At 40.8% G+C, this 14,550-nt stretch overlaps 1 protein-coding gene across 1 annotated transcript in view; it reads left to right on the forward strand.

Moving 5' to 3' along the window:
• Positions 1 to 4,147: 4,147 nt before the first annotated feature.
• LOC124801370 (ionotropic receptor 25a) overlaps positions 4,148 to 14,550 on the forward strand; it is a 236,301-nt gene continuing 225,898 nt past the window's right edge. Inside the window, exon 1 of the mRNA XM_047263067.1 lies at positions 4,148 to 4,168. The gene's annotated coding sequence lies outside the window, so the exon portion shown is untranslated. The remainder of the gene's footprint in view (positions 4,169 to 14,550) is intronic.

Raw genomic sequence — 14,550 nt, forward strand, 5'->3', positions numbered from 1 at the left:
ATACGACATCTTCCATTACTTTGCGGATTTCAATTTAATGCCGGTTTTCTCTTATATTCCGACGAACATTTTTATTGTCTCACTTTTAGTCCTAGTCGTGCTCCGCAAGCTATTCGTAATAATCCCGATTCAATGTCCTAGCTAAAATCGTTTCCACGCTACACCTTTTTATAACATTACACAGAGCTATTTCGTAACAATCCCGCACATGCGCGTACACTATTACGACTACGTCACAGGCAAAACAAATACTGCGCGACAAACGCGTACAGACATTGTGTCTCTGTTGTTAATTCAGCCATTGTTTACGCATGATTAGTCTGACAGTTATTAGCGATTCAAATCCGACCGTCTTTTGTCACACAAAATAGTTCTACCATGGAGCAAATAGACGTTTCCACGTCAAAAAATACGCACAACACTTCAATTGAAAAACTTGTTCAAAAATTAAATCTGCGTTTTGTAATTACTTCTATTTAAGGCATGCTTTTTAGTTTTAATCAAATCATAGAGCCATTCCGAACAAATTTTTGTTCATATTCTAGGGAAAGACAAGGCAAAAATAGCTGAAGGACAGTACAGCATCAGTAAACAAGAAATTATTGTTGTACATTAAATAATTTCAGTGCAATTTTTGACCGACCACAAATTTGCGGATAGGTGTGTTTACCAGAATGAGATTTTCACTCTGCAGAGGAGTGTGCGCTGATATGAAACTTCAGGTGTCTTTTCGAAAATGTCCCAAAGTAAAACTGTATCTGAACTTCCACAGCTTCACAGATTTACAAAAACATAATGTATTAATGACTTTAAGACTGAAGCATAATAACATAAAACAGAAACAGATAGTAGATGATTAGAATCAAAGCTACATCACAGTCTCACTGGCGACACTCACTGCCTAGTAGTTGAAACGACGTTAGCGCACCTAGCGGTGAGAAAGCATGTTGTGTGCGACGTACTATGTTCGTTTTTAATTCTTTTCTACGTAATTTATTAATTAGTATATTTCTGCTTTCCAGGAGTTACTGAAATATCAGGAGAAGTGAATGATCGCAAACTAAACGTAAATAGCGTAAATATTCATGAATGAAATGACAGAAGCTGGTAGAATATAAACAATATATTTCATGCACTTCCAAGAGTATGAAGGATCGACACTACGGGTGGGAGACACCGATCGGTTAAAACCGATACCGGTACTTTAGTTCTGAGTTGTTGGTATTTTTCGATATTTGTTTGATCTCGATTACAACAGATGCTTTCATTTTCTGCTAATAACCCGGTAAAAAACTAAATATCAATTATTCATAGCAGCAGAGCTAATATGTTTCGTTTTTAAATATTTTTAAGTCATTTTTATTCGTAATATATGCATTGGTTTGAAATATTGTGTTATTACAGAAAATGAGAAAACCGAATAGTAGTATTTTAATAACAAAGCCAACAAAAATGAGCAAAAAACACATGGCGCAGCATTACTGAGACAATAATGTGCGTGTTACCATTTGGTGTGGCCTGTTAGATGGTACTCGTGTACCGGCAGTGTGCAAGTCTTGCCCCATGTGATGTAGACGCTAGTTTCTCAACGTTGTCGTAGGACATTAGTTGTATAATAGAGCGGCACTATCCCTAGTCTACACCTACATCCACATGGATACTCTGCAACCACATTTAAGCGCCTGGCAGAGGGTTCCTCGAAACACCTTCACAATTCTTTATTATTCCAATCTCGTATAGCGCGCGGAAAGAACGAACACATATATCTATCCGTACGAGCTCTGATTTCCCTTATTTCATCAGGGTGATCGTTTCTTCCTATACAGGTGTCAACAAAATATTTTCGCATTTGGAGGAGAAAGTAGATGATTGAAATTTCGTGAAAGGTTCCGTCGCAACGAAAGCCGCCTTTCTTTTGGTGTGTCCTGCGCAAATCCTTTACCATTCCAGTGACACTCTCTCCCATATTTCACGATAATGCAAAACGTGCTGCCTTCTTTGAACTTTTTCGATGCGCTCCGTCAATCCTATCTGGTAAGGATCCCACACCGCGCTGCAGTACTCTAAAAGAGTACGGACAAGCGTAGTGTAGGCAGTCTCCTTAGTAGATCCGTTACATTTTCTAAGTGCCAATAAAACAGTCTTTGGTTAGCCTTCCGCACAACATTTTGTATGTTTTCCTTCCAATTTAAGTTGTTCGTAATTGTAATACCTACGTATTTAGTTGAATTTACGGTCTTTAGATTAGACTGATTTATCGTATAACTGGAGTTTAACTGCCAATTTTCGCACCATTCAGATATCTTTTCTAAATGTGGGAAAATGTAAGTTAATGCGGATGAGTAGGAAAAACAAACCTCTAATGCTCGGATACAACATTAGTAGTGTATTACGTGACACAGACACATCTGGTCGTAACGCTACAAAGCGATATGAAATGGAAAGAACATGTGAGGATTGTGGTAGGGAAGGCGAATGGTCGACTTCGGTTTATTGGGAGAATTTTAAGAAATCGTGGTTCATATAGACCGCATATAGGACACTGGTGCGACCTATTCTTGAATACTACTCGAGTGTCTGGGATCTGTACCACATCGAAGCAGTTCAGAGGTGGGCTGCTGAATTTGTTACTGATAGGTTCAAACAACATGTAGGTGTTACGGAGATGCTTCGGGAACTCAAATGGGAGTCCCTGGAGGGAAGGCGACGTTCTTTTCGAGGAACACTACTGAGAAAATTTAGTGAACCGACATTTGAAGCTGACTGCTGAATCATTCTGCTGCCGCCAATATATATGGCACGCAAGGACCACGAAGATAAGATACGAAAACTAGGACTCATACGGAGGCATATAGATAGGCGTTTTTCCTTCGCTCTATTTGCCAGAGGAATAGGAAATGAAATGACAAGTAGTAGTACAGTGTATCCTCCACCACGCACCGAACGGTGGCTTGCGGAGTATCTGTCTAGATGTGGTGTAATTGTAGATGATTCAAACTTTTTTTATAAAGTGTAGCTTAGATTACAGTTAACATAATGTACATGTTAACGATTGTCAGCAAGAAAAAAGGGGCGAGAACAATTTGTAAATCAAGAGAGAACTTAATAGCAGAAATAAACGAAACACGTGCCTAATAAATTAGCAGCTCAAATGAGCTGTCTTCATCTTCGTTTTAGTCCATGAATATAATATTTTTTAATAAGTTTGTCATTCTTCACTTGGTGTCTATGACATTTGTTACTTGCTGTTCTCCTGGTACACACTTTCCTTGCCACATAATAATTTTGCATGGAGTCACATGATTTGTACACTTTTGTACTTCAGGTGATTCCCCAATTTATGAAAAATAATTTATCTAATCTCATTACTTCATACTCAAAAGACATCTTTGTTGAAGGTTCTGAGATTAGTTGTTCTGATGAGCAACAATTACAGAATTGGTTTCTTCTGCTTCAGGAAACTGTTTTATTGCTTTTGACACTTTGTTACAGTCAATCATGGTAACTTTTTACTAGTTAGGGTATCGTTGTACCACTTATTACTTTTGTTTCAAATGACTGGAATTCCACCTACTTGCATTATTTTGTACTAAAAGTCACAGTTTTATTACCTCTATGATTTACAACTCGTATTCCAATTGTCTTTCCACTTACCAGCAAGCTCTTAGGCATGTGCTTATTTTTTGATGGTATTGGCTGTAAATAGAGCGACTGATGATACTTACTACAATTGACCAATGCCAGTTTTATACATATATTTCAATATTTCAATGTAAACCTGCAATATTGAATCAATTCTGATCCTTTTTGTCTATTATTAACAGCTGATTACCTTTGGGAATGGTCAAAATTTACCAGAACATTAGATGTGCTACAAATACTATGTCTTTTAACCCTAGCCTAATGTGACTGGTAGTGTGACTTTGTACTAGTACTGAAATTGAAATTTTACTTTAATAGGACATAATTAGGATACATTTTCACTATCACAAGTATTCATTAATTATAGATGTAAAACGTTTCAATGTATATGTAATTTATATTGTGTTCCCAGTCCTCAAAACATGTAAAAAATGATAAAAAGTTGTCCTGATTGTTTCTATCACGCCTATCTAGCTTTATCGTCTTCGATGACAGTTGTGGTGGCTTACGTGTTATGTTCAACAATGTGAGTTTATCATCCACTATTTACTAGCCATTTCTTGCTCCTAAATAGAAAAATTAATCTGCTCTACATGCTTACAATTGACAAGCGTATTGTAAGTAAGCAGTCCTGTAATGTGATGTTTCATACCTCTCAGGGTCCTTACGAAACCTGATGAATGACAAATCTCATTTTCTTATGTCAAATGTCTTTTCTTATTCCTGCAGTTTGTTGCATTACATAAGTTCCTTTTTTCAAAGAATACGTGCTACAAATGAATATAAACGATATTATTCTCGTTCAGCACACATCATATTCAATAGTGTGACTTAGTTGCCGCTTGGAGCGCTGCTGTCGCGGATTACAACAAACGTGAACGGGAGTTGCGGCTGTAGACTGCCTACATTGGAAACCATACGACACTATGATGTGGCTAAAATATGCTGAAGTTAAGCCTCTTTAAAAGAAGTGGGATAAAGAGATATTGTCAAACTATCAACCAATACCACTTTTGCCTGCTTTTTCAAAAATATTTGAAAAGGTTGTGGTCAGACATTTTCTTAAGCATCTGACGGCAGATAATATATTGTCCAAATAACAATTTGGGTTCCTTAAGAGTTCTGGTATAGAGAAAGCTATTTAGATGTACAGTGAGAATGTACTTAATTCATTAGAAACTACCAGCATCTTCTGTGAGCTGTCAAAAGTCTTTCACTGTGTGAAGCACTGCATTCTCTCAAGTAAATTAGAATATTAGGGTGTTACTGGCAGTGCTGCACAATGGTTTGAGTCTTATCTAACTAACAAAGGGTGTTGTTACAAAATACCTGTGCAGTAAGCAGTCAGACTTCATATGATAGGGAATTAATTACATGTGGTGTCCCTCAAGGTTCCATCTGTGGTCTGTTGCTTTTTCTTGTGTACATTAATGACCTCTCATCTGTTTCATTGCCACATGCTAAGTTCATTTTGTTTGAAGACGATACAAACATTGTAATAAATAGCAAATCAAGTACAGATTTAAATGGCTGCTAGTCAAATTTTCACTTACATCAATAAATGGTCTAAAGCTAATTCACTGTCATTAAATTTTGAAAGACCCACTAATGTACTTCAGAATCTGTAAGAGATGTCCTTCCAGCATGTGTATAACATACGAAGACATACAGATAGAATAGCTTGACCATGTTAAATTTCTTGAATTACAACTCAGTAATAAATTCAGTTGGGAAAGCCATACACCGAATTGCTGAAGAGTCTAAGCGAGTCTGTGTTTGCAATGCAAATAATGTCCGATATGGGAGATATAAATATAAAAAAACTTGCATACTTTGCTTAATTTAATTCTTTTATATCATATGGGATCATATTTTGGGGTAACTCGTCAAACTGAGCAAAAGTTTTTCGAGTGCACAAGTGTGAAATAAGATTCATTTTTGTAGTAAATTGACGAACATCATGTAGAAACCTGTTCAAGGAACTGGGCATTCTAACTACTGCCTCTCAGTATATTCATTCCTTAATGAAAATTGTTGTAAATAATATGACTCTTTTTCCAACCAATAGCTGAATACATAGTATCAACATTAGAAAGAAAAGTAATCTACATAAATACCAAAAATCACTTACCATGGTCCAAAAATGAGTCCATTACTCAGGAACACACATTTTCAATTATTCCAGCAAACATCAAATGAAGCACAGTTTACATGGAGTTTGAAAGACTTTTCAGTAGGCAACTCCTTCTACTCTATAGACAAATATCTTAACAGGGACTGTTAGAACCAGCATAAGTAAAAAGGTCTTTTATATTTCAGTTTTGGAAGCACTTGGTCGCAGCAGTCAAGATTAGGTATTTTGTGTTTGATAAATTTATTAAAATGAGTAACTATGTAACATTCTGACAATGTATTAATTCTGCAAATATGAGCAATTCCAGTTTGTTGTAATGGATACACAAATCTTAAAATCTCCAGACAAATGATCAGGGAAGCCAGAATTATACTCAAATGTTCTGTGTTTTGTATATTATTCCTTCTGACCTGTGTCAAACCCATGAGAATCACCTCATTTTTTGGTCTGTGGAACGAAAACGAAATCTAGTCTAATCTCCTGTGTTTTATCTTTGTTGTACTTTAAAAAGGTATTTTAACTACGAAACACACAAAATATATTCCAAATTCAATTGAAAAAATGTTGGATACCCTTTTTTAGAGATACAGCTGTTGAGACAATGATAACATCCTTTACTAGGCCTACAGGAAAATCATTTGGCGATAGAAATCTTGAAAAATGATGAAATTTTCGGCACAAAAGTGGTATAATAGGTAATTTTGTAGATAAAATCTCTAACACAATCACCATCCTCTCACATATAGAAGGTACTGAATCTGAAGGACCATTAAGAAATGAAAATGTGACTCATCTTGCATTGTGACACAAGAAATACTATCTCATACTAAAACTAAGTTTCAAGAACGAACACTGTAATGTTATTGTTACAGATTTTCAGTGCTATGCCCTTGTGCCCAACTGCTCAGACAATTCAGTAATTGGTTTATGCTGATGTAATGTCCCTTTACATCGGTATATACATGTGGAAATGAGCAAAATAGTGTAGAGTACATCAATTTTTGTATGGGTTTAATTTTTTAGGCGAATACAGAAAGTATAGATCATTGATAGCTGTTAGAGTAGTATGAAAACCACTAACATGAGAATGACATTGACATAAAATATTTTATGTAGCTGTTTTAAATCTTGTTACCATTACAGTGGTGTCTTATATCAAGTATTTGTTAATACTGGGTGTTCAGAAACTCCCATTACAATCTTCTAGCACTTGTAGAGGGCAGTGAGTACCTAATATTTTGAATAGGAACCTATCCGTTCTATGACACTTTGAATTAAAATGTTTAGCACAGCCATTTGTGCTTGGGGAATTAGGGGTGACGCTGTACAATTATTAGAAAACAGTTTGATAGGAAATATAACGGATCATTCATTTGTCACTTTAACTCAGTTGTTTATATTAACACTTAAGCATTATATATTTACATTACTCCAAAATAAAAAAGAACCCATCATAATGTGCATACAGAACATTGCTGATACAATACAACATTGGACTGATGTGTCGACCACCAACATTCTTTCGTTATGTTTCCTTTCGAATTGGTATCTAACAATTGTTCTGCATCACGCCAAATTCAGTTCCTCAAGCAAAACTGGATGAGTTGAAAATCTGAACTGAAACAGTTGTAGAGCGGAAACGGCTCGTTTCCAGATATGGGTTCTTGCTCTAAATATTGTGTACTCACTCTCCTCTATAAGTCCTGGAAGTATGTAATGGTAATTTCCAAACATCCTGTATAAACATAGATAACCCAGTGCTAATGAGAAAAAAACTTTCCATGCAAAAAAGTAACAACGCAGTTGTAACTTCAGTAGATTTTACCGTCCTGCACATAATATACACACAAATCTGATGACCTTCCACAAACATAGTGCATATCCCTTTCATATTTTATATACATTTCTAACATATGTAGTTTCTTCGTAATCAAGATAAATAAGAGACACTTCATTGTGAAATAACATGAAACTTGTTCATTTTGGGAAACTGACTATAAACAGTCCTACAGATTTAGCTGGACCTTTTTTATTTATGTATTGTTGTGAATGTGATATTTAAATTAAAAAGAAAATCTGTTGCCATTCAGAAGTGGGAGTTTGAGCGTGCAGTGATTTTTTAGCTACGGTCGTTTTGGAATTCGTATACCTTTATTTTCCTGTGAGCAAACAATACCGAACTCATCCAGGCATATAAGAGGACATTCAGAGTGCAACTAACCTTCATAGCTTGACTAGGAATGAAAGTGACATTATGTACCAGGATAACTATCAAATGGATTTCAAACTCAGAGCCATTCGATTTTTAATTTTATGCAAACTCTTACAGGCAGATCAATGTTATAAAACAATTCCGCTTTTACACCACGAATTTGGATTTGCTTGAGGCAGTGTTCAATGCAGGACAATAGCTAGTGATTCATGTGTTCAAAGTTTACGAATGTCTCTTTGCAATAATACTTTCTATGAGAAACTATGTAACAATTTGGTGTAGCTTCTTGGTCGTTTTCTAGAGTCAGTTTAGAGGAGCCCAAAAAGCACATTCTAAAACGCTACTCCGTCCATATTGCATTTCAGTTTCCATCTTCCGGCTCCTGAATCGAGGTTGAACACCACAGAACCTACTGAAAGTTGTGACTGAGTTTTTTGTATCTATACAGCAATAATTACCTTCCTCAAACGACATTTAGTAGAAAAAAACATTATACAAGATGGGAATTCGCTTATGAAGTGCTATGACATGGCCAAATGAAGAATATTATTATGAAGAGTACTGTTAGAGTTTTTAGAAGTTAATAATTACAGCTTGAACAATTCGGTTAATAATGTGTGACATGCTTACAGAACCTGAAAATAACTGACATACAGGATTCAGTCAGGCCTTCCTGATTTAAATTTTGCAGTTTTCTTTAAACAAAGAGAAATGTAAGTTTACTGAGTCAGTCGGTGTTCACAAATCGTATCGAGACAGCGACAGCTATCTGCAAACAATCATTTCCTCCAATGAAAAAGCCTTCTATGAAGTGATATCGCTTTCGTGGGGTGTATGGTCCTGAAGGCCATATTATAGTTAATTATACATGACTTTATTCTTACTTCAACAAATAACAACACTGTCTCGAACAGTCCACAGGTGTACTGCCAGTCCATAGTGTCCAAAGGGCACAATATTTCGGCGAACAGAAATGTCGCCATCGTCAGGTGCACTGACGAACTAAGCTCCTGGGCCGCTGCAGAATTTATTGGGGCATCTACGATTGCCCAGTCTGAAAACAGAAGTTCAAGCCTTGAGGCTACACATTCAATAATAAAATACTGACAATAAAACATTAGCTTTTTGGTTGTCTTGTTTTTTCTGCATTAAAATGAGTTAAAAAGTCATTGTCTGAATGTTGTTTTATATATATATATATATTTGCCATTCGCTCGCACATTCACACGATATATACATTGTACACACTTATACATATTACAGTGAAGACATTCGCACACACATGCATTCCTTTTTTTTTTAATACAATTAATTTTAAAGGTTTTAAAATATATATACACACGATGTGTAGTCTTGTTACTCGCGTAGGTCGTCGGGTCATCTGGTGGAGGCCATGTTGTGCACCCTGTGTCCAAGTTCTCGTACAAGGTTGTTATCTGAGTGTTGTGTGCTTTCGTAGAAGGCTTTGGCAGTGATTCTGAATCGGTCTCTCAAATAGGGTACCCCTGCGAGTTGATGAAGTTCTTTTGTTGGGAACCGGTACGGCAGGTGGAGTGCCCTTTTCAGAGCACGATTCTGAATTCTTTGTAGCCGTTGTATGTGGGTTGGAGCAGCATTGCCCCACACAACAGCGGCGTAGTCTGGGATCGGTCGCACCAATGTGAGGTACAATATCACCCCCAGTCTTGATGGTAGTGTTGACGATGGATTTAGTAGTGGGTAAAGCTGTACCATTCTCCTGGCTTTCTCTCGAATGTTTTCTATATGAGGTTGCCATGTCAATCGCCTATCGAGGGTCACACCCAGGTATTTCGCTGTTTTTGACCACGGGACAGGGGTGCCCCTTATCTCAATGGGCTGGATGTTAGGCGGAAGAGGTCTTCTGCAAATAGCTATTGCCTGCTTCTTCGTTGCGTTGAAAGACAATCGCCATTTCGTCGCCCATTCACTCAGCCTATTACATGCTTGTTGCAGTCTTGCCTGGAGGTGTGCAGCATTCATACTTCGGGAGTAGATGGCTGTGTCATCGGCATATAGAGATAGGTGTTTTCTGGTCGTCGATGGTAGGTCGAGCTCCTGGGGGCGGGCGGCCGTCTTAAATCCCCTCCCCTCGCGAGGCGTTCTCTCCGCGGTCCGCGCACGCGCTTCAGCGGTCGGTGAGACGCTGACGTCGGCGTCTGTGGTGGCGTCGGTGTAAGTGCCTCGTCCGTCCTAGTCGCCCGTTAGTTTCCCTTGCTGAGCCGAAATATTGTGCCCGTTGGACACTATGGTCCGGCAGTACACCAGTGGACTGATCGTGCAAGAAATACGCCGGGAGAAATTGAAGAATCACAACAACACTGTCTGATCGAAAGTATTTGGACGCCCCTTTGCAATGTGGAATTGACCACTAGATGTCACAAAGGGCTGACCTGCTAGTATAAAATGATGCGGAAAGTATTGTATTGTCAGTAGAGAAGCAGTAACAACAGAAGGGGTGGCTCAGGAGAGTTCAGTGACTTCGAAAATGGATTAGTCACTAGATGTCACTTGGATAACAAATACATCAGGGACATGTGGACCCTTCCAGAGCTGCCCGAATAGATTTTTCGTGGTGTGATGGTAAAGTGGAAGCGTTACAAAGGAACCACACCTAAATGAAGACCAGGCAGACCAAATGTACTGTGGACAGGGCCGTCAAGCACTGCAGAGAGTGTCTGTAAAGCAATCGCATGAAATCAGTGGAAGGAATTACTTGTGGTCTCCACAGGTAGCACAGTCATTGTCCACTGAGAATTACAAAGAATGTGGTTCAGTGTTCCAGCAGCTCCTCATTATCCACACATTTCCATCGTCAGTGCTAAGCAATGCTTGAGGTGGTGAAAAGAGTGACGCCATTGGACAGTGAATGACTGGAAACGAGTGGTGTGACGAACCACGCTTAACTCTGGGGCAGTCAGATGGAGGATTTGGGTTTGACGACTGCCTAGAGAATGTTGCCTGCCATAACGAATAGTGCAGTATGTAGAAAGAAGGGGGGTGTTAACGTTAGTGTGTGGTCGTCTTATTGTGCTTCAAAAACCCCAAAATGTGGAATGATATGAAGACATTCCATAGCATGATGACTGTATTGGCATGACATTGCAACTTGTCAAAAAACGGCATCTGTGGGGCAATGATCTACTTACAATAACATTCCTGACATGGACTGGCCTGCCCAGAGTTCCGACTTGAGCCCAATGGAAAATCTTTGGGATGAGTTAAAACGTCTACTTAGCTCCAGACTACAGTGTCCAACATCACTACCTTCTCTGATTTCTGCTCTATGGGAAGTATCGGCTGATCCATCCCTCCAGAGACATTCAGACACCTCACTGAAAGTGTCCCCAGCAGAGTTCGAGCCGTCATAAAGGGGTAGGGTGGTGAACACAAAAAAAAGAAACGCCGTTCAACAGGTTCTTGAAAGCCCAATGGGACTGATCGGCCGTTGTGTCATCCTCAGCCTTTAGGCATCACCAGATGTGGATACTGTGGGTTCCTGCCCACTCGTCTCGTATAGGCTGCCTAAAGGATGTTCCGTTCGTGGAGGGCTATACAACAATTCAAGCAAAAGCACATTAATAGTTTTTATTACAAATAAGAAGATTGACAATACTTAACTTGTATTTACAACAAGTGTCGCAAGCGATGGGTGACATGCAAACAGTAATGTTTTCGCCATAGACAACGTCCAAACAAGCAATGGCTTATGGATCACTAATAACTGATCTGCGAGTGCCAGTCTACAACTGTGTGAATACCGTCCAATACTGAGCGGCCGAGGCTGGCAGGAGCGGCGCTTGTATTCTCCTCTTTTAAAGGCCACTCCTGTCGTGGTGCAGTCCTAATCAGCACACCATTGGCCGACGTCGTTTCACCGCCTTCTCTACTCTTGCGTTCTTCATCTTCGTTCCGGTGCTTGTGGTTATGCCAGAACATTCCTCCCCCCCAAAGCGACGGATCGTCATCGTGTAGGGTGTGCGACCATGGCAGGGGAGGCAGGTGTGTGGGCGCTTCGCCGGGTCGGAAGCTATGGCTGCAGGGGACGTCAAGCTTTCGGCCAAACCCCGCCATCCGGCCAGCGCTCTGGAGGAAACGTCCCCCAGAAAAAGACCAGAAGGGTGCGCGTGCACCTCCTGCTGCCACGAAACAGATGAAGAAGGTGGCGACTGCTGCGGTGTGGGCGGGTCCAGCTCCATCAGTAGGACGAGAGGTGGCGGAGGAGGCGAAGGCTCTGTCTCCATGGGTCGTCCTGCGGTGTCGTGATGACACCCTCTGGTGGCGCTGTCCTCTGGATCCGTGAATCTGGGGGAAGAGAGCCTGAAAGGTCATCGCGTACATGACAGAGGCGAAGTTGATTTTGACGGCGGCGCTGCAAGCCATCTGGACCTGAAAGAAGATACATGCAAGCGCCAAATCCATGGACGATCTCGCCTCGCGCCCACCGTGGAGCAGTGTGCGATGGCGGCGGCGGTGAAGCAGTTCCGCTGGTCATGGTCCATCTCTTGGGTGCAAACGACATGAGGCGAGAAAGAGTTGCAGAGCTTTATCCCTGGTGTGTGCGGAGCGGAATTTGGCCATCTGCTGCTTGAAGGTTCTGACAAAACGTTCCGCTTCGCCGTTTGACTGTGGGTGGAACGGTTCACTAGTTAAATGCTGTATGCCATTGAGCTCACAGAATGTTTGAAATTCATTTGACGTGAACTGAGGTCCGTTGTCTGACACGATTACTTTAGGTAAACCTTTGAGGCAAAAAATCGACAACACCTGAATTGGGCTACGTGACGTTCTTGAGTTCCTTGGCACAGCAATAGGAAACTTGCTATACGAGTCAACCACAATCAACCAGCGAGTGTTCCAAAACGGTACCGCAAAGTGTATGTGCACACGTTCCCATGGTGATTGCGACTTAGGCCACACAGAGAATTTTTGTGGCAGAGCGGACTAATTTTCCGCACAGACGTGACACTGTAGTCATCTGTTATATTTGGGCGTCCATACGCTGCCAAGCACAGTGTCGACGCGCTAACCGTTTTGTACGAACAGTCCCCCAATGTCCTTGGTGAAGTAACTGCAACACTTCTTATTGCAAAACTTTAGGGATCACCACACGTGACTCTCCACTGTCATTTTGAACAAAACTTACACCTTTCTGTACAACGAGGCTATGCCGACGGGCGAAGTATCGGCGCACTACAGAGTTCTTTATGCTGTGCAAGGAACAAGGCCAAGATGTGCGAATGCATATTAGCAAAATGTTCAAATCTGGGTCAGCTTCCATGGCCTGTGCAATTTTCTTATTGTTCAGCGGAAAAGACTGAAGCAATTCAGAATCCTGAGCCTCGATGTGACAACAAGATGCAGCAGAAGCGTCAACGTCTGCATCAGGGCCATTCGGAAGACGTTGAAAGTGCGTGTGCATTACTATGTTGACCCGTCGGACGATACACAATCTCGTACTGGTATTGTGACAACAACAAAGCCCAACTTTGCAATTTTTGGGCAGATCATACAGGAACCGGATTCGTAGGATGAAACAAGGACTGCAAAGGCTTGTGATCCGTTACTGAGTAGATTTTCCTGCCACACAAACAGTACTGAAATTTGGTGACAGCATATACAATAGGCAATGCTGCTTTTTCAATTTGCGAATAGGTATACCGAGCTTTCCAGAATGAGATTTTCACTCTGCAGCGGAGTGTGCGCTGATATGAAACTTCCTGGCAGATTACAACTGTGTGCCGGACCGACACTCGAACTCGGGACCTTTGCCTTTTGCGGGCGAGTGCTCTACCATCTCAGCTACCCAAGCACGACTCACGCCCCGTCCTCACAGCTTTACTTCTGCCAGTACCTCGTCTCCTAGAGTAGATGGTAGAGCACTTGCCCGCGAAAGGCAAAGGTCCCGAGTTCGAGTCTCGCTCCGGCACACAGTTTAAATCTGCCAGGAAGTTTCATATCAGCGCACACTCCGCTGCAGAGTGAAAATCTCATTCTGGAAACATCCCCCAGGCTGTGGCTAAGCCATGTCTCCGCAATATCCTTTCTTTCAGGAGTGCTAGTTCTGCAAGGTTCGCAGGAGAGCTTCTGTAAAGTTTGGTAGGTAGGAGACGAGGTACTGGCAGAAGTAAAGCTGTGAGGACGGGACGTGAGTCGTGCTTGGGTAGCTCAAATGGTAGATCACTTGCCCGCGAAAGGCAAAGGTCCCGAGTTCGAGTCTCGATCCGGCACACAGTTTTAATCTGCCAGGAAGTTTCACACCGAGCTTTGGACAACACTTTTGATGCTAAAGCAATAGGCCTGTCTTTATCACCAATTCTGTGTGAAAGCACGGCACCGCCTCCGTAAAAGGAAGCGTCAACTTTCAATGCAATTGGTTTGGCAGCATCGATCGCTGAGCAATGCATCTTTAGGTTTTTCAAAAGCTATTTAGCACTCATCTGTCCAAAGAAGGGGACATTCTTGCGACGCAAGCGATGCAATGGACCCGCGATTTGTGCAGCATTCGGTATGAACTGAATTTTCCCTAAAACTGACTGCAATT

This window comes from Schistocerca piceifrons, chromosome 1 (genome assembly GCF_021461385.2).
Source record: "Schistocerca piceifrons isolate TAMUIC-IGC-003096 chromosome 1, iqSchPice1.1, whole genome shotgun sequence".
Taxonomy (NCBI): Eukaryota; Metazoa; Arthropoda; class Insecta; order Orthoptera; family Acrididae; genus Schistocerca; species Schistocerca piceifrons.